Here is a 17,932-nt window from a genome sequence, read left to right as displayed (position 1 = left end):
CGGCTGACAAGCAACAGCAGCAAGCCAAAATGAATAACGGCAATGAGATGCTGATGAATAATTAAGTGAAGACAAAAGAGTGCAGAAGACGAGCAGTGAGCAGAAGGGAAAGAAAAAGTATTAAATTTCAGCACAAAAAAAAAACAAACTGAAACTGAAAAAATTTTGACAAAAATTAATTTAATTAAATATAAAAAAATTATTTCTTTAATTAAAAATATATGATAATTTCCAACAAAAAAAAAAAATTATATTAAAAAATATTCATTGTAAAAATTCAAAAAAATTTTCATCGTAAAAAATTTTCAAAAAAATTGCCAACGTAAAAAAAATTCGAAAAAAAATTTCATTCCAAAAAAATTTTATTTTTAAAAAATAAAGTGAAAATTTTAATTATTACTTTCACGAAAAATAAAATATCGCACAAAAAATAACTAATTAGTGCTCCACAAACACAATGTGAGCAAATATACGCACATCCAAAACACCGAAAATTCGCAACAAAGCAAATTAACACAAAAAAATTGAAAAAATTGCTAGAAAATACCCGACAACCGTTACACAGTCGCTCAAGCCTAATAAGTGCTCCGTATAGCGGACAAAATCTAATACTGTCCATCATCTCGTGCGCGCGTGTGCGTTCACATTCGGCTTATTAGCAAATTTTTGCTACGCCTAAAAGCATGCTAACAACAGCAGCAGCGAAAGTAACCATATGGTGATGCTGCCAGCTGCCCACTAATACAAGCGCATGCTGAAAAACTCTACAACTACACATTAGGGTAACGTTACACCGTGAGGAAGAGGGGAATAAGCGGAGCAGAAGAGCTTATGGCGACACGAAATCACATACAGGTTGGTTGTTTGCTTTATCTTTGACGCCTAAAGTGTTGCCTACATTTAGGCTATGCTGTCATATATCATTGCTTTATTTGCAGACTCCGTTGGCATTTTATGCGCCAAGGGGCGTTTTTCGCTTAAGAGTTTTACAACTATTTTATTCATGTTTATGTTTATTAGCCTGTTTATTTGGGCGCAAAACTTATTCTAATGGAGATTGAGAGATTGCAAAGAAATTAGGGATTTAGTGAGCGTTGTGTTGTGGAAAGATAGTGAAATGTTGATGTAATGTCTGGTGAGGTGTTTGAAGTTATAAAAATATATGTATGTGCATGGTAAAATCGAGGCAAAAGTTCTTTTTGATGAATTGTTCTATGTTCTTCCTTATAAAAATCGCTGTTTCGTAGAAATCTTTGATAATGCAGCCATAAGGTTAAAGTATATTGTGAAAAGACAATGTTATTTAATTTCCCGGATAAATTATACTTCAAAAATATATATTTCGCTAAGTTGGTAGGACTGTCCTTAATTACTAAGCCAAATATAAGCTCGCCCTATCGACCAGTGTGTTCACAGAAGCTGCTTAAGTCGCTACACCTCAGTAGTGCGTTGCAATATTTACAATGAATAAAAATATCGAACAAATAATTTATTTTTAATTTTGTATTTCTGATCAAATTTCGTGTGCGAAATCGTTGCGAATGTTGGAAAAGTCATACGGTGATTCAATTTTATTAAAAACATAAGCCTTCGAGTGTTGACCTTCCACCTCTTCAACTGATGAAAATATTAGAAAAGTGTCAGCCAAGTTTTAGAAAGATTGCAATAGAACTCGACATCTCGCGAGCGCCTTCAAATGATTTTGGTGGATATTTTGGGTATGAAACGCGCTCTTGCTGCTTCAGTTGTCCAACAATTTACCTTGAATCCACACGGACCGCATAGCCGATATCTAAGTCGAGGTAGTGTTCATACAGTGCATGATTCCAACTTCTTTGATATTCATCGCTAGCGCAGACGTCTTCAAAGCCCTTCTGCAGAACAGTTTGTTTGCGTGAATACTCGAAGTGCTTTCCCATCTCGATCGTTATCATATTTCTGCGCCATATGATAGAACGGTAATGGTAAAAGGCTTATAGAGCGTAATTTTTCTTCATCACGAGAGGAATCCGCTTCTTAATTGCCTACCGAACCCAAAAGAGCGCCTGTTGGCAAGAGTTATTCGGCTCTTAGCCTCCAGGTTGGAATGCTGATTTCGAAATGTACAAATTCCATTACACTCTTCAGCTGTCATAAGTGAATTCCACTCAGACTAGTTTCAACTGGATTTTGGTTAGTCCGTTCGGTATCCTAAATAGGGAGTAAATTCAAAATTTTATTTAATTTTTTTTCAATTCCTATTTTTTTGAGTTCATTGGTTCACAGCAATAAATTCTGTATAGTAACTTGAAGTGGTTCTCTCGAATAAATGTCATGAAGAAGAATACGAACAAGAGCTTCAAGCTGCATTCAACCTCTACTTATATAAGACAAATGGTAATCGAAAAGGTCAACCCTGGTGAATACGTCGAGTGTGGTGGCAGTTCCCAGCCAAGTACTTTGATTGTATTTTGAACCGATTGTGTTTTGTGGCGATTATTCTTTACAGTTTCACCAGCTTTTAGAAGTTCATGTTATACCACATACTTTTGATCCCACCAAACACAGATCATTGCCCTCTTACCAAATCGAGTTGTTTTTGCAGTCGCTGTTGATGGTTTACCCGGAAAAACCCATGATTTTCTCCGTTTCTGGTTTTTAAAATAAATCACATTTTCATCGCCAATGACAATTCGATGTAAAACTGATTTACTTTCGTGTCTTTGAAGCAAAACTTAACAAATGTTTTTTCGGTTGTTCATTTGTCTTTCATTCAATTCATGTGGCACCCACTTTCCACACTTTTATTGTGCAACAGTTAACATGGGAATACTAACTGGTCACTGTTTGTTAGCGGCACATGCCCACAGGATGGAGCTGACGGATCGAAAAGACTGCAGGAAATGTCTAGCGCAGGGCACCAGGGAAACAATGGAGCATCTCTTGTGCACTTGTTCCGCATTGGCATCAATATTGCATGCAGTTCGGCGTCTTGAAACATTTTTATGGTCTTCACATAAAAATTATTATCTCCGAACCATTGAAACCATATTTTCCATGTTGTGTCTGATTGAGCATGATCAGCATATGTTTCGACAAGCATTCGTTGCGACTCTGCAGCACTTTTCTTCAAATGGAAGCAAAAAATAAAAGCTTTTCGCAAATCATCACTTTTCGGTACAAAATTTGACATTTTCAACACAATGAAAATATTTGATGTTGTTTTTTCAATGACTGTCAGGCTATTGAATATGTTTGATGAATGTCATGCCAAACATAATAGATGAGTTAAGTATGATTTAAAAAATATATGAATCTGAGCAATTGAAAATTATAACTAAAATATTATAGCTAGTATACAATAATACACCAGTAGGAGGAATATGGAATAATAATTATGAAATAAAATCTAGCATATTTCTGAGAACGTAATATCTTAGCGTTGTCTTTATAATAAGCTTTGCTATAAACACAGTTTCAAAATCTATGTCGTACCCTTCAAAGTAATCCCACTTGACCCCAATACACTTGTGCCAACAGTGTACCTTTGCCACGATAGATAGTTTGTTTCCGGGCCGTAAGCATAGTCCCGAAACTCATTGCCAGTAATAATACGTTTCATGCCATCCTAGTAGACGGAAATCATTGTTTCGCAGACGTTGACGCGACGCTGTTTTCCGATAAAATTTAGTGATTTTGAAACCAATTGTGTTTTTATTTTTCTTTGGTCCAAATGATCTTTCAAAATGGTATTCGCTGAACCTATCAACATTCCAACGATGCGCTAGACCATTGATTGTTAATCTTCGATTCTCAGATTCCAATTTTTTATTTCATTCACCTGTGGATCATCAGTTGATGTTGATGGTCCTCCTGGTTCGTCGCCCACGCGTTCTTGATACTCTTTGGTTAATTTGTGCCAATCAAAAACACTTGCTCGTGACAGACAACTATCAGTAAAGGTCTTTTCCGACATTCTAAACGTTTCGGTCCAAGAAATTTCAAATCGTTAAATGCACTTTATGTACTTCAGAAAGATAAGCGTGTACTAAACACTAATGACTACTTTGCTGTGAGATTTGGCACAGAAGTCACTGATAGATATACGAATCCAGAAAAAAAAAATAAAAAAATTTCAACGAATGGGTTTTCGCGCGAAATTTAAATTAAAAAGTCTTACTATCTTTTGCCCACAGTAGTACATTTCATTGGTTAGTTAGAGTTCACTCTGATTTTGGGTTGGCTGGTATTCACAATTGATGCTTAATATCTCTTCACCACTAAAGCTTATACTATTAGCACTGTTGGGATACATTTTTTTTTCAAATCAGCCATTTTTAATAACCCATATGTATGTCTGTAAAAATTTATTAAAAAAGCGTAAGTTTACTTGAGAAAATACTACTAGTCATTTTTGAAACTCAGAACGCTCGCACTTCAGTGACCAGACAAAGCACATTATATTTTCTTAGCGTTGGCTTATTTTCTTGTCGTTAATAACTACGCTATCTACATACACCCACAACCTCGCAACTGTTGAATTTTGAACTCCTTCACCGGTTTACATAGTGACTTACACAATTATATTTCGTCTGCGACTTTAACGTGTCATTTCAATGAACATATTTCACTCTACATATACTATATCAGTGGCGAACGCAGGAAAAAAATTTGGGGGGGTTTTAGGTAAAAAGACAAGGTTCCTGTATTTTATTCACAAATTGAAGTCTAATCTTCTTTTATTTTCAGCGTTCACTTAAAGCGACAGATATAGGGATTGTTGCTCCAATCTTTAAAAAACGATGTACTGTTTTGAAAATTTTTTCATCACAACAATTCAACGCGTCTAAAAAAGTTTTGGATCTCTTTGTTTGATTTAACCAGTTCCTGAAAATATATTCAAAATTTTAGTTAGAAAATATAATCTGAAGAAAAGATTTTTAACCTTTTCTAAATTCAGCGCGATCTTCTACATCAGCGGACCATTGCTTTTCTAAAACACGAACAGTCTCCTGCATCTCAATAACGTCAAGATTTATGCATTTATTTGGCAAAATGTTTTCAATTTTGGAAAGCAGCTCTCGATGTTTTAAAAATCGTTCATTGATTTGGTCCAAAAAATTATCTAAAAACGGTATATAAATTGATCTGCAGTAATATTCTTCCAGTTGGCCTTCATAATTATCGCGATTAGTTTGCCGTTTCGCCAAACGCGGAATTTTGATTTCTAAATCTAATTCTGCGGCTATTGTTTTAACTGATTCAAAAGTTAGTTTAAACGACTGTTCAGAATCCTTACGCATTTCACTAATTTCAGCATACATATTTGCTGCAAACATAGGCTTATGTGTTTTGATAATGCAAAAATTGGCTTTAGTACGCACGTACGCACATAATTCATTTGTTCTATTCTCATTCACGCTCTAATCATTAGTGACAAGTGTTGCCGCGAGCTAAAAAAATTAAGCATATGTGCCAAGCAAAAAAGTATCAAAAAGTATCAAAAGCACAACCGTTGTTTTAAAAATTTTCATTTGAAAAACAAATAATAAGTAAAGTTGTGTATCTAATTCAGACCAGTTTTTTCTGGTTGTTTTTATTAAAAATATAGACATTTTAGTTAAGACACTCAAGTATTTTTTTGCAAATAGCATAATTTTTTTTAATTTAAATTTATTTCACAACAGTTTGCTCATGGAACGAAAACTGAAAGTCATAATAAATGAGTTTTTATTTTTCAAAAGAAGTCCATTTTCGACTCACAATTCCCCTTAAATCTAAAAAAAATCCAGTTCAGCAGCCACAGAGTTATAAGGCATCATCTCATTACTCATAACTCATTACTTTGAAGCAAATTAAAAAAATGTCTCTGTCCAGATTATATTTTTCTGGGTTTTTAATTGGCCTACATTCCCACAACTTTTTAATACTATCCAGATATAATAGGTTTGTTTTTAGTTTAACATTTTCATATTTTCAAAAAATTAAATTCTATCAGCAGCAAAGTATCAAAATAGGCCGTTTGTGAACAAAAAAGTATCAAATCACAAAATTTAGAAAAAAAAGTATCAAAAAAGATACAATTGTATCATCGTCGGCAGAAAGATTGCTTTGAAAACAACAAATTACAATTTTTCAAATGACTATGTAGAATGAAATTCTACTATTTAAAAATTCAATTACTTTGGGGGGGGGAGGGGGTTTTAACACCCCAAAACCCCCCCCTGCGTTCGACCCTGTACTATATACACGCATACATATATTTACATGCATATAAAAGTAAAAAAATATATCGTCACTTAAAATGCAAAACAACGTATAAACAAAAAAATTAAAATTGAGTTTTTAGTGCTTACGATTCACCACATCATGTTTCATATATGTAGCATAAAATTTTCAGCTGGCTGAGATATAGCCAATATATAACCATTTATTAACCACTTTATAACCAAAACTCAAATTTTGTTTGAATATGAGTTGTTTCTGCTATATCGTCTTTCTTTCGCCTGTGAACCTAAGAAAAGTGATTTTACGTTATTTTGCATTTTAGGTGATGATATGCATTGTTATATAAACATATAAATATACACCAAATATTTGGTTGTTGAAAAAGGCGAACAAATGTCAAATTCCTTAACCGCATGTACAAAAGTCAACGCCAAGCGCCAGCAGCATGTGCCAAACAGTCAGTTGTACTTAGGGACCCTCAATAAACACAAAACCATAGAATACAAAACACAGCAAAAAAAAAACAAAAACAAAAAAGAAGAGTGCGAAAAAAGACAAACACATGTCAAAAACATGGCGAATGACTGTTTGTTTGCGCTTTTGAAATTTCTGACAATGTCAAGAGGGAAGTTTAACAGAGCGCAACGCAGTGGTAATGAGTGCGGCACCGAAAAAAAGGAAGTTAAATGGCACAAATATATTTCAAATGCAAAAAAAAAATTTAAATTTTAATTAAATGGTGAAAAATGAAGGCGCTCTGTTAGAAACCTTAAGAAATGTTTGACAAAATTATGAATTTCTGCAATTGTTTTGTCTCTTGGTTGGTATGAAGGTGATTTTCATCGGGTAGGTTTCAGGAATTCCTTATAATTTAGAAACATGTTTTAATAATATACACATGTTGTTTTTGTTGTAGCAGGAAAGCGCTATAGTGTCTGAAAAAGTCAAGTTTTTTAGCATAAACTTGAAGGAGCGAATTTTAAAGTTGAAAATAACCTCAAAACAACGACCGAAAAGTTTTCGAATCAATCTATGACAGATGTGGGGAAACCCAGCTTTCGTTATTAGACCAATGGACGACAATTGCAGTACAAATTCAGTGACTTTTTCTATATTATTATCGTTAGTAAAAAATCGTGTGAAAGTTTTTTGCATGTAATGTTGCCATACTTTGGAAAAATTATGATAATAATATTTAATTAAAAAATTCGGAAAAAAGCTTGAAAAACTTGAATGATACTACTTTTAGCAAAATTTGAAAGAAAAAAATCTCAACCTCATCTTAGAACTGGTTTCTTAACCATATTTGAACAAATTCTGAATAAGTTAAGAGGTAAACACAAAGATATGTCTTCTTAAACAGAGTTGCCACCTAACACTGGAAGTAAAGTTGCACACAATATTACTAAATATATGACAAGAAAAGGTCAGCATGTTTGGAAGTTTTTGAAGACACGAATGATAGGTTATTCAAAAAATTTTTAATAGAGTTGCCAACTAGAAAAGAAAGTAAAACTTAAAATATGTACATGTGTCCAAACGCAATTTTACTATAAAAGTGTTCTAGAAAGTATATAGTAAAAATATATAGTAAAACCTCAATATAATTAGAAACAGTGTTACCACCTATCAAAAATATTAATATTAAAAAATTTATTTTTAAGCATAAATTTTAAGTAAAAGAAGTTCATTGATATTTTCGGAAAATATTTTGGTATTACTTTCATCAAACAATTTTTGGAATAGTGTTGCCATCTACAGAAAATGTGAAACCGCATATAACAAAAAGTTTGCCAAACACCTACAGTGTGTTTAAGAAAGTGTTTCTTAAAGTATTTGGAACACTTTTAATTTTGAGGTATTTTGGAATAGAGTTGCCAGCTATCAAAAACAATAATATGGAAAAAATTATTATTTTTAAGCATAAATTTTATATAAAAGATGTTCATTGATATTTTTCGGAAAATAATTTGGTACCAAACAAAAGAATTTGGAATCGAGTTGCCAGCTATAGAAAATATATCAAAAAGAAAAAAAAAAAATAATTTTATTATTTTATTTTTTTTTTAGTTTTTATTTAATTATTTAAAAAAAAAATTTCAAACGACCGTTGCTTAAAGTATTTGCAACTCTCTTAATTTTGACCTATTTTGGCATCGAGTTGCCACCTAGCGTTAGAGAAAAATTTATTAAATTATTATTAAATTATGTAAGTGAAAATGTTGAAAATTAACGAAATCAAACAGAATATGTGTAATTTGAAGTTGAAAATTTTGTGGTCAAAATATCTAGTAACACGTAGATATACTTAGAAACAGTGCTACCAACTATCAAAAATAATAAAATGGAAAAAATATTATTTTTAAGCATACATTTTAATAAATGATATTTTCGAAAAAAGTCTTGTTACCGCTTTAGTTTAATCAACAAAATTTTGGCATAGGGTTGCCATGTACATAAATATGTAATATGTAGGTGGAACTGAATATATGAAAAATTTTTCTGAATTCATTTAAGGCGTTTAAGAAAGTGAGCTTTAAAGTATTTGCTACTATTTTAATTTTGAAATATTTTGGAATAGAGTTGCCACCTATCTTTAAAAGTTAATTAAAAAAAATATATACATATATTGTAAAATTAGATGAAAATGTTGAAGCTAAGCAAAATATCTGTAAATTAAAGACTTTTAAGTTGTACGGCATATGAGAAAATTATTTATTTATGTTCCAAAACTTATTTGTTGTGTACTCTCGGTTAAATTGAAAATTATTATCATTTTCTTTTTAAATTGTTCACTCTTTCAGAAAATCCAATTAAAGAAAGAAATCACGATACCATATAATTTATTTGCATAGTTACATATAAAACACATTCATACAAGTACATATATATGTAGTATAAGCAATTCTCCATAGCCACCTCCAGGCAGTACTCACACAATCCTCAAATGATAATCACAAATTCTGCTGGAAACACATTAACTGAAATATTTATATAGCCGCCAAGTTAATATGTTATCCAAACACAATGTCTGTCAGACAGCCACGCACACATAAGCACATAATCTGTACAACCGCACCCACACATAAAAGTCAGCTAAACAATGTCTTTTGTTTTCGTAAATGTCGGTTGCGCCACCTTAAAGACATTATGCCTTGTGCTCGCTCGCCATAGATTTTTCTGATTTTTCTCTCTACTTTTGCAGCATTTTATTTGGCTATGCGCTGCAGTAGCTATGCTTGTGTGGGTGGACAGCTGGCTATGCATATTCAGATTTATTTCCAGGCCACACTCTCACACATATGCATGCGTGTGTCGTAAATTTTTAACGGCAGCTCAGCTAGATTCTCGCTTGCGTAGACCGTAGAGCGGACATTAAAGCATTTTGGCAGCTTGAAGAAGTTTCGCAGCGACAGTTCAAGGACGCGTGACTTCTTTGTGTTTGCACTTCAAGTGATTTTTTTCACTCTATTTACTTACATGTATATATACAATATACATATAAGCGAATCTGCATATATGTGAGTCCATTTATGTACTAGTATATTTACACTTCCTTTACCAGCAGATTTGATCACGATTTTGGCAGCTTTGCTCTCGCTTTTCACTGGGATTTATGGTGCTTCAAAGGTGCTTACTTACATTTTGTAATATGTTGGCACCTATTTCAAAGTTTGCATATTTACTCGACTACCTGACTTTGACTGTGCATGTAATAAATCTTGAGGAGATTTTGAGGATTTTGACTTAATGTACTATTAATACGATTTAGTTGGAATTTATTTGTTTCTTGGATTACGATCGTATAAAAGTGTTGTAAGTATCTAAAAAATGTGAGCGGAGACGTAAAATTCGTAACAAATGAGATTCATTTTAAAAATATGATTCAAAATTAAAAATTTCCTGAAATAGGTGGCAACCCTCTCAAAAAATTCTTTTAAATTTTTTTTGTGAAAGTGTTAATTTGAAAATTAGATTAGATTATATTAAAAATATAAGTCAAAACTGAAAATTTTCTCATAAGGTGGCAACACTTAAAAAAAAAAAATTCAAAAATCTTAAAAAGATTTTTTTGAGACTTGTTTATTTTGACTCAAAATTTCTAAGATTTCATAACTCTCATCAATTTACTTTACAACAAAAGTTTATACAGTTGGCAACCTTTCTCGTAAATATTTTTAACTGTTGGCTCTTTTAAACCATTTTATATATTACATACATACATACATATATATTTATATGTATAGACTTTATTTTCATAAAACTTTTTGCAGTTTAATTTTATTTAAATTTTTCGACAGGTGGCAACATTTTTTATTTATTTTATGTTTGAGTCCTTCGAGTGTTACATTGACAATCTCGGATTAATTCCAATGAACTTACTTTTTTATGGGTTGTTATAATCCTTTTATTGCATCAATATTATGAATTTAAAATTTTAGGTTAGGTGGCAACGTTTTTAAATAAATTAAATTTTTACAGTTTATAATTTTTGTTTATATTACTTTATTTGCACTAAAATTATGTTCCATTTTTTTTATTTAAAATTTCCAAAAGGTGGCAACATTATAATTTATTTTCAATCACGAATTTTTTCAAATAAATCACTTAGTTTGATACCCCATATTCATATATTATTATAACGCTTATGTTTCATCAATACTATTAAATTATAACTTTTACTTACCCAGGTGGCAACGTTATTAAAAATATTTTAAATTTTAACAAATTTATTCAGTTAATAATTTTTACTTATTTGACTTTTTTATTAAATCGTTTGCTGTTGCTATACATATATTTTAATTTTCCAATAGGTGGCAACATAATAACTTTTTTGTTTGTTTGAGTAATTTGAGTGTTATTATCTACAATCCCGAATTGATTTAAATAAATTACTTTAGTATGATACCCATATTAATATAAGCCTTTTATTTCATCAATATTATTGTTTGCTGTTTCTATTTAATACAATTTTCTAACAGGTGGCAACCTTTTTACATATTTCAAATTTGCATCCTTGGAGTATTATATAGACTGTCTCGAATTGGTTTAAATGAACCACTTTAGTTTAATATCCATATTGTCATAATGCTTTTATTTCATCAATATTATTAAATAAAAAATTTTAAAAAGGTGGCAACTTCTTTAAAAACATTTTAAATTTTAAGAAATTTATCTAGTTTCTAATTTTTATTTATATTTTTTATTTTTCATGTTAATATTGCAATGTTTGCTGCTTCTTCTTATTTAAATTTTTCAACAGGTGGCAACTCTCATAATTTTTTTTGCATAGAATTTTGAAATTTGTTCAGATTGTACTTTTTATTTATATTGTTTTAATTTTTTTTAAATTGTTTGCTGTTTAATTTTTTTAAAACTTTCTAACAGGTGGCAACATTCTAACGTTTTTATTGCTAGAGTAATTTGAGTGTTATATCACCTATGCCGATTTGCTTCAATTAAACTCAGCCTCACTAAAGCTGCTCGAAATAATTATTGCATTAATTTTTTTAAGGTGGCAACTCTCAAAATTTTTTTACTGAATTTTGAAATTTCTTTACTTTGTAGCTTTTATCTACATTATTTAAATTTTATTAAAATTGCTTTTCGTTCTTTTAAGCTTCTCATGAGGTGGCAGCATTATTACTTGTTTTTGGTTTAAGTAATTCGTGTATTATATTGACAATTTTAAATTGACTCAAATAAAATCCTTGGTTATTAGGGTAGTTGCGTATAATTATGGAATTCTGTTTTTTTCAGGTGGCAACTCTCATAAAAAATTTTTCACGGATATTTCAAATTTGCTTGATTTGTTTTATGGTATGCACATATTTAATACATTTTTTTTTACACAAAATTTGCAAACAGGTGGCAACTTTAAAAAATATAAAGAGTAGTGAAATCAGCTTAGTTCTCATTTGTACATATATACATATGTAAGTATTATAATAATTATTTTTTACTTCATAAAAAATCCACTAAACTTTAAAAAGATTCTTAAACCTTTTGAAAATACAAAAAACATCTCAAACATATTTCAGCTCCTTCTTACAAAAACACTCTTACTAATAATTTATGCCCCACTTCCATTAGCCTGCATTTGCATTTCTATTGGAATTTATTAGTTTTCCCTTGCCAGTCGGTGGCGAGTGCTCTTCGGCTTTTATGGCTTTACGAGCGCATTGCTAAAAATCTTAATAAGCAAAATTTGCTATTTTTCACATAGAGAACTTTTCACTCAAACTCTCCGGCCGCCGACACCAGTTAATGAATACCGCAGCGGCGTTTTCAAATGCTGGCGTATACATTTTGTAGCTCCCATTTAACGGTTCCGCGATTTTCATAGACTTTTCTCGGTGCGTTTGTGCCTTATGCGCTTTGCGTTAATCCGCTTTGTGGGTAATAATCCGCGTTGCTTTATTAGTTTTTTCTTAAGTCGTTTAATGCTGATAAGCGTTGAGTTGTCGTGGGAATAGTGCCCCCTACCGAGTAACCTCCTACGGTGGTGGAGAAGTGGAATGCTTGACATTTAAATCTTTGACTCTTTTATTTCGCTAAGCTGACTGCGTGAAGTCCTTGGAGTGCGGTTAAGGTTTTATAAGTTTAATTGGTGAAAATTTGGAAGTTTTATATGATAAAAAAAGTTTATTGGCTGCTCTCTTTCTCGCGAATTACAAAGCTTATAAAGAATGCCTTCACAAGTCATCAAAATATACCAAGGTTCTCTTAAAGTTAGTGGGTGAGCACTAAGAGCTCTCAGTGATCCCCTCAGACTCTCAGTATAAGTTTACTTTGGTCCTCGTGAAAATATCTGGGATGTAGGAAGTCTTTGGTAGTTTCTCTAGATAGCTACCTACAGATATCTCATACATTTTCACAAATATCCAATATAAATAATATTTTCTGCTTCCAACTCTGAGCCAAAGTTGATGAGTGAATTCTAAAAATTTCTTTAGTTGTTAAAGGCATTTGTCTTCACTCTTCTTTCCGCTTTAAAAATATAGAAAAATCTCATTTTTGCCATTATTAAATTTTCCACAAACACATACACACACTCATTCGAGGGAAAACAATAGCCCTAGTTAGTCGCCATAAGTGAATGACTAGCACACATCGAGCATGTTTTTGCTGCTCCCCTACATTGTAAAAGAAGCTGCCCTGTAGGAATTGATGAAGAGAACGTTTTTAAGAATAGTTTTAAATCGATTTGGTGAAGCTGGAGATCAGCTCAGCATTATGAAATTTACGCTTGACATCAGAAAGAATCAACAAGTACTTACTTGATTTGAGTATCAGCAAAATGTCAATGAGTTGCGTTGCTCATACGACTTGGTGTACTATATGAATACTGTACATTTGATGTAATATTTAAAGGTATAACATTTATGAAATGTTTTATGAAAAAAATTTACTCCTTTTTTAGAGCGAAAAATTTGTGTTAGAATGTCCAAAAGATCAAAAAAATCCATATCAAATATATGGCAGACGTAAAATGTCTCGACTATAACCTTGTAAACGATGTCTACGCCAATAAAGAAGAAGAAACTATTTATGCATGATTGCACTTAAAAACAAAGTGCTGGTTTACATTGACTTCGTATGCCAAAAACCACAACTCATGGGCCCCTTTGCAAAGAAGCAATCAACTTCGGGAATAACGGATACCGTTATAGATATGCTCGTATAAAACATCGCGTGGCTGAAAATTTCCCACACGGCTTGAGTTCATCAACCATTGTTACTGCATAGAAAGCATCTTTTTTTGTTTCTAACAAGTGTCTGATTAGTCTCATGATAGGCTATAGTGGAATCGATTTTTTAAAGCAAGATATTAAGTCGAGAACCCTTATACAATTAGAAATTATTTATTTCAATTTTAGTTAATAAATTTTAAAGATTTTCAATATTTTTATTATGCCAATATTTGCTAGCTCCTGAAGTAACAATATAGACTTTTTCAGCAGAATAGTTAAGTAAATAAGTTTTCTTATATTTGTATGAAACTCGAGAAACAATCTAGAGATTATGGAGATCTGATTTCCAGTAAAATATATACATACATTTATGTATAAGTCCTCCTCAATATTTATGTCTTAAAGGCATTCTGCTTTCACTATGTGGAGCATATGTCTCTAGAAATGCTGAAAACCTTAAACTAATATTTTCCTTCTACTTTTTCAGTTTGAAATTAGCACAGAAGACAATCGCATTTTTCAGAAGGTGTTGGGGAAAAACAAAAATATTTTTTACTAGAGAATATATAGAAGCGTTATATTTAGTATTTATGCTTCTCCTGCTACAGTTAAATCAATTTAATTTAATATTAATCAATAATTCCTGACTTATAGATATAAATTGATAGTTTTCCGAACTATTTTCCATGAAAATGTGTTCTACAAGTACATTAGGTTAGTTTAGTTTACTCTGGTACGTTAAGGAGCCATGCATAGACCAGTATTGGTTCGTTGTGATATCACACGGAATGCCATAACGTATTCCATAAAGAGTAGTCATCCCTTAGGATGCCTAACGTTTCCCTAACAGTCGGTGTCTTTTACCGTGGATCTCCCAAACGCTCGATGCGTTGGCTTGCCAATGCGGTACAACTCCACAACCGATGCTTCATTGGTGCCTTCATCTTGACGTTTTCTAAAGCCGGGAATATAAATTATCCAATCATGTTCTTACAGTCTTTTCTACTGAGTGCGAGCAAGAACTTTTTTTCGATTTGCCGTTTACGCATGATTTTTGCAGTTGTGCACCTGGATAGAACGTCAATCACGCATTGGTCTTTCTTGTCATGCTCTTGTCCGGATGCATGTGTTTTTCACTTACTACCGTACATAGCTCTAGGCGATCTGAACCATTATCTCTTCTCCGTGGATGCTTCCAGCGACACACTCCACTGCTTTTGTGCTTTCCAACGCACTTCTGGCCGACAACGGACACGAGGTTACTATGTTAATTACTGCTTCGCTATCTAATTAAATTTTGACTATGGAGTTGGCTGCTGATGCATAGTAGGGTAGCTCCTCGGTTTTGTCATTAGCAAAGGCCTCTGCTTGAAGTACATAGTGTGTCCGGCAGTGGTTCGGCAACTTCAAATGCCTTTTCACCAATCTTTTGTTTATATTTACTCTAAACCTTTTTTCCAACTGAGAAGTGGAATCATGTGCTGGTTAAAGCTTCATTAAACACCGAGCTATGATTGAAGGTTTTAAATATAGATTCTCCATCAGCCAGTAGGTGGTCAAATAGTTCTGTAAGTAGTTGATTTGGCACTGGTTCAAGACCCTCCGTTGGCGTGGTTCTCAGAGCGGCGAGCCTCTGAACCCTTGCCATTGGTTTTCGGTAGGTTGATTTCCGTAAGGCTGACCAGCATACCACTGCACCAAAGAGCAGAACTTACAGTCTTACAGTCAAAACAGTATTATCGAAATATTTTTATTTAATGTGATTCATATATTGTGACAGCAAAGAACGCGGAAATTGTTATTAATTCTCACGGATAAACAATATTTCAAAGATATGTATTTTGTTAAGTTAGTAGAACTGCTCTTTATTAATATGCCAAATATTACCAGTCAAACCAGATTGTTTACAAAAGCTGCTTAAAGCGGTATACTTCAGTAGCGTGATAATCACGATGAAAGAATTTGTACAAAGTTTTGTAATTCAAACCAAAATTCGTGTGCGAAATCATTGCGAATGTTGGAAAAGGCTTACGGTTGATTCAGTTTTCAAAAACGGTCGAAAGATAGTTGAAGACATGCCCCGTTCTTGACGATTTTCGACCTCTTCAACTGATGAAAATATAAAAAAATGAAGTATATGGTACTTGAAAATCGTCAAGCAAGTGTTAGAGAGATGACCTCGAGATCTCTTGAGAGTAAATTCGATTGATTTTGGTGAATATTCTGCGTATGAAACGCCTTTTTACTCAACTTGCCCGATAAAGACAAAAAAATTACTGTAAGTAGGTCTTTTTGGACATGCTTGATCGTGCGAATTCCAATTCCACATTCATGGCGAGCATTATAACTATCGGTGAGACATGGTTTTATGAGTTTAACATGCAAATAAGTCATTAATTATCGGTATAGAGAGGGAAAAAATGAGCCGAAACCAAAAAACACTTGCCAACGTCGCTCAAAAATCAAGGTATTGCTCATTGCTTTTTTCAATATTTGGGGTGAGGGCATCATGAAGTTGTTTCTGAGGAACAAACGGTCAATAGGGAGTTAAATTAGACCGTATTGAGGCATTTGCGTGAGAACATCTCTCGTAAACGGTCAGAATTGTGGTAGAACAATTCATGAATTTTACACCTTGATAATGCACCATCGCATAGAGCCACGATTGTGACCGAATGTAAAGCCGAGAAAGCAATGAATTAATCATAAAAATTTGGCTGCGTGGGATTTTTCCAAACTGAAATTGCTGCTCTGTCTAAGTCGATCGAAGAGATGAAACAAAATTCGCTGAAGGAGCTGACGGTCATCCCAAAAAGTGCTTATGAAAAGTGTTTTGTGGACTGGAAGAATCGTTCGCATAAATTTGTTACATCATTGAATACGACAATATAAATATTGACGTATAATTAAATATTTTCCATTATATTTACTTTTTTGTCACAATGTATATAAGCTATTAATAAACCATGCGCCTACCGATGAAATGTTTTCAGGTATGTTATTGTTAACTCTTACCATTATGCATAATACGCTCTGAAAGGATAATGAATAGCAGAAATTCAGAATCCACGGCGTAATAGTGCAAATAAAACGATATCATGCATTAAGTAGATAAGAAACAAGTAAGGAAGGGCTAAGTTCGGGTGTCACCGAACATTTTATACTCTCGCATGATAAAGTGATAATCGAGATTTCATTATCAGTCATTTACATATTTTTCAAATACCGTATTTGTGTAAAGTTTTATTCCGCTATCATCATTGGTTCCTAATGTACATATGTACATATATATTATACAGAGAAGGCATCAGATGGAATTCAAAATAGCGTTATATTGGAAGAAGGCGTGGTTGTCAACCGATTTCACCCATATTTCGTAGATGTCATCAGGGTATTAAGAAAATATTATATACCGAATTTCATTGAAATCGGTTCAGTAGTTCCTGAGATATGGTTTTTGGTCCATAAGTGGGCGGCGCCACGCCCATTTTCAATTTTTAAAAAGCCTGGGTGCAGCTTTCTTCTGCCATTTCTTTTGTAAAATTTAGTGTTTCTGACATTTTTTGTTAGTTGGTTAACGCACTTTTAGTGATTTTCAACATAACCTTTGTATGGGAGGTGGGCGTGGTTATTATCCGATTTCTTCCATTTTTGAACTGTATATGGAAATGCCTGAAGAAAAGGACTCTGTGGAGTTTGGTTGACATAGCTATAGTAGTTTCCGAGATATGTACAAAAAACTTAGTAGGGGGCGGGGCCACGCCGACTTTTCCAAAAAAATTACGTCCAAATATGCTCCTCCCTAATGCGATCCTTTGTGCCAAATTTCATTTTAATATCTTTATTTATGGTTTAGTTATGACACTTTATAGGTTTTCGGTTTTCGCCATTTTGTGGGCGTGGCAGTGGGCCGATTGTGCCCATCTTCAAACTTAACCTTCTTATGGAGCCAGGGAATACGTGTACCAAGTTTCATTATGATATCTCAATTTTTACTCAAGTTACAGCTTGCACGGACGGACGGACAGACG

General features: G+C 32.8%; 1 protein-coding gene across 1 annotated transcript in view; it reads left to right on the top strand.

The window, feature by feature from the left end:
- The first annotated feature begins 396 nt into the window (after nucleotides 1-396).
- Nucleotides 397-17,932, top strand: part of LOC126759050 (inactive dipeptidyl peptidase 10) — a 380,650-nt gene continuing 363,114 nt past the window's right edge. The window contains exon 1 of the mRNA XM_050473624.1: nucleotides 397-855. The gene's annotated coding sequence lies outside the window, so the exon portion shown is untranslated. The remainder of the gene's footprint in view (nucleotides 856-17,932) is intronic.

This window comes from Bactrocera neohumeralis, chromosome 5 (assembly GCF_024586455.1).
Source record: "Bactrocera neohumeralis isolate Rockhampton chromosome 5, APGP_CSIRO_Bneo_wtdbg2-racon-allhic-juicebox.fasta_v2, whole genome shotgun sequence".
NCBI lineage: Eukaryota > Metazoa > Arthropoda > Insecta > Diptera > Tephritidae > Bactrocera > Bactrocera neohumeralis.
The sequence above is the reverse complement of the archived record's forward strand: the minus strand, read 5'-3'. Positions and strand labels throughout refer to the sequence as shown.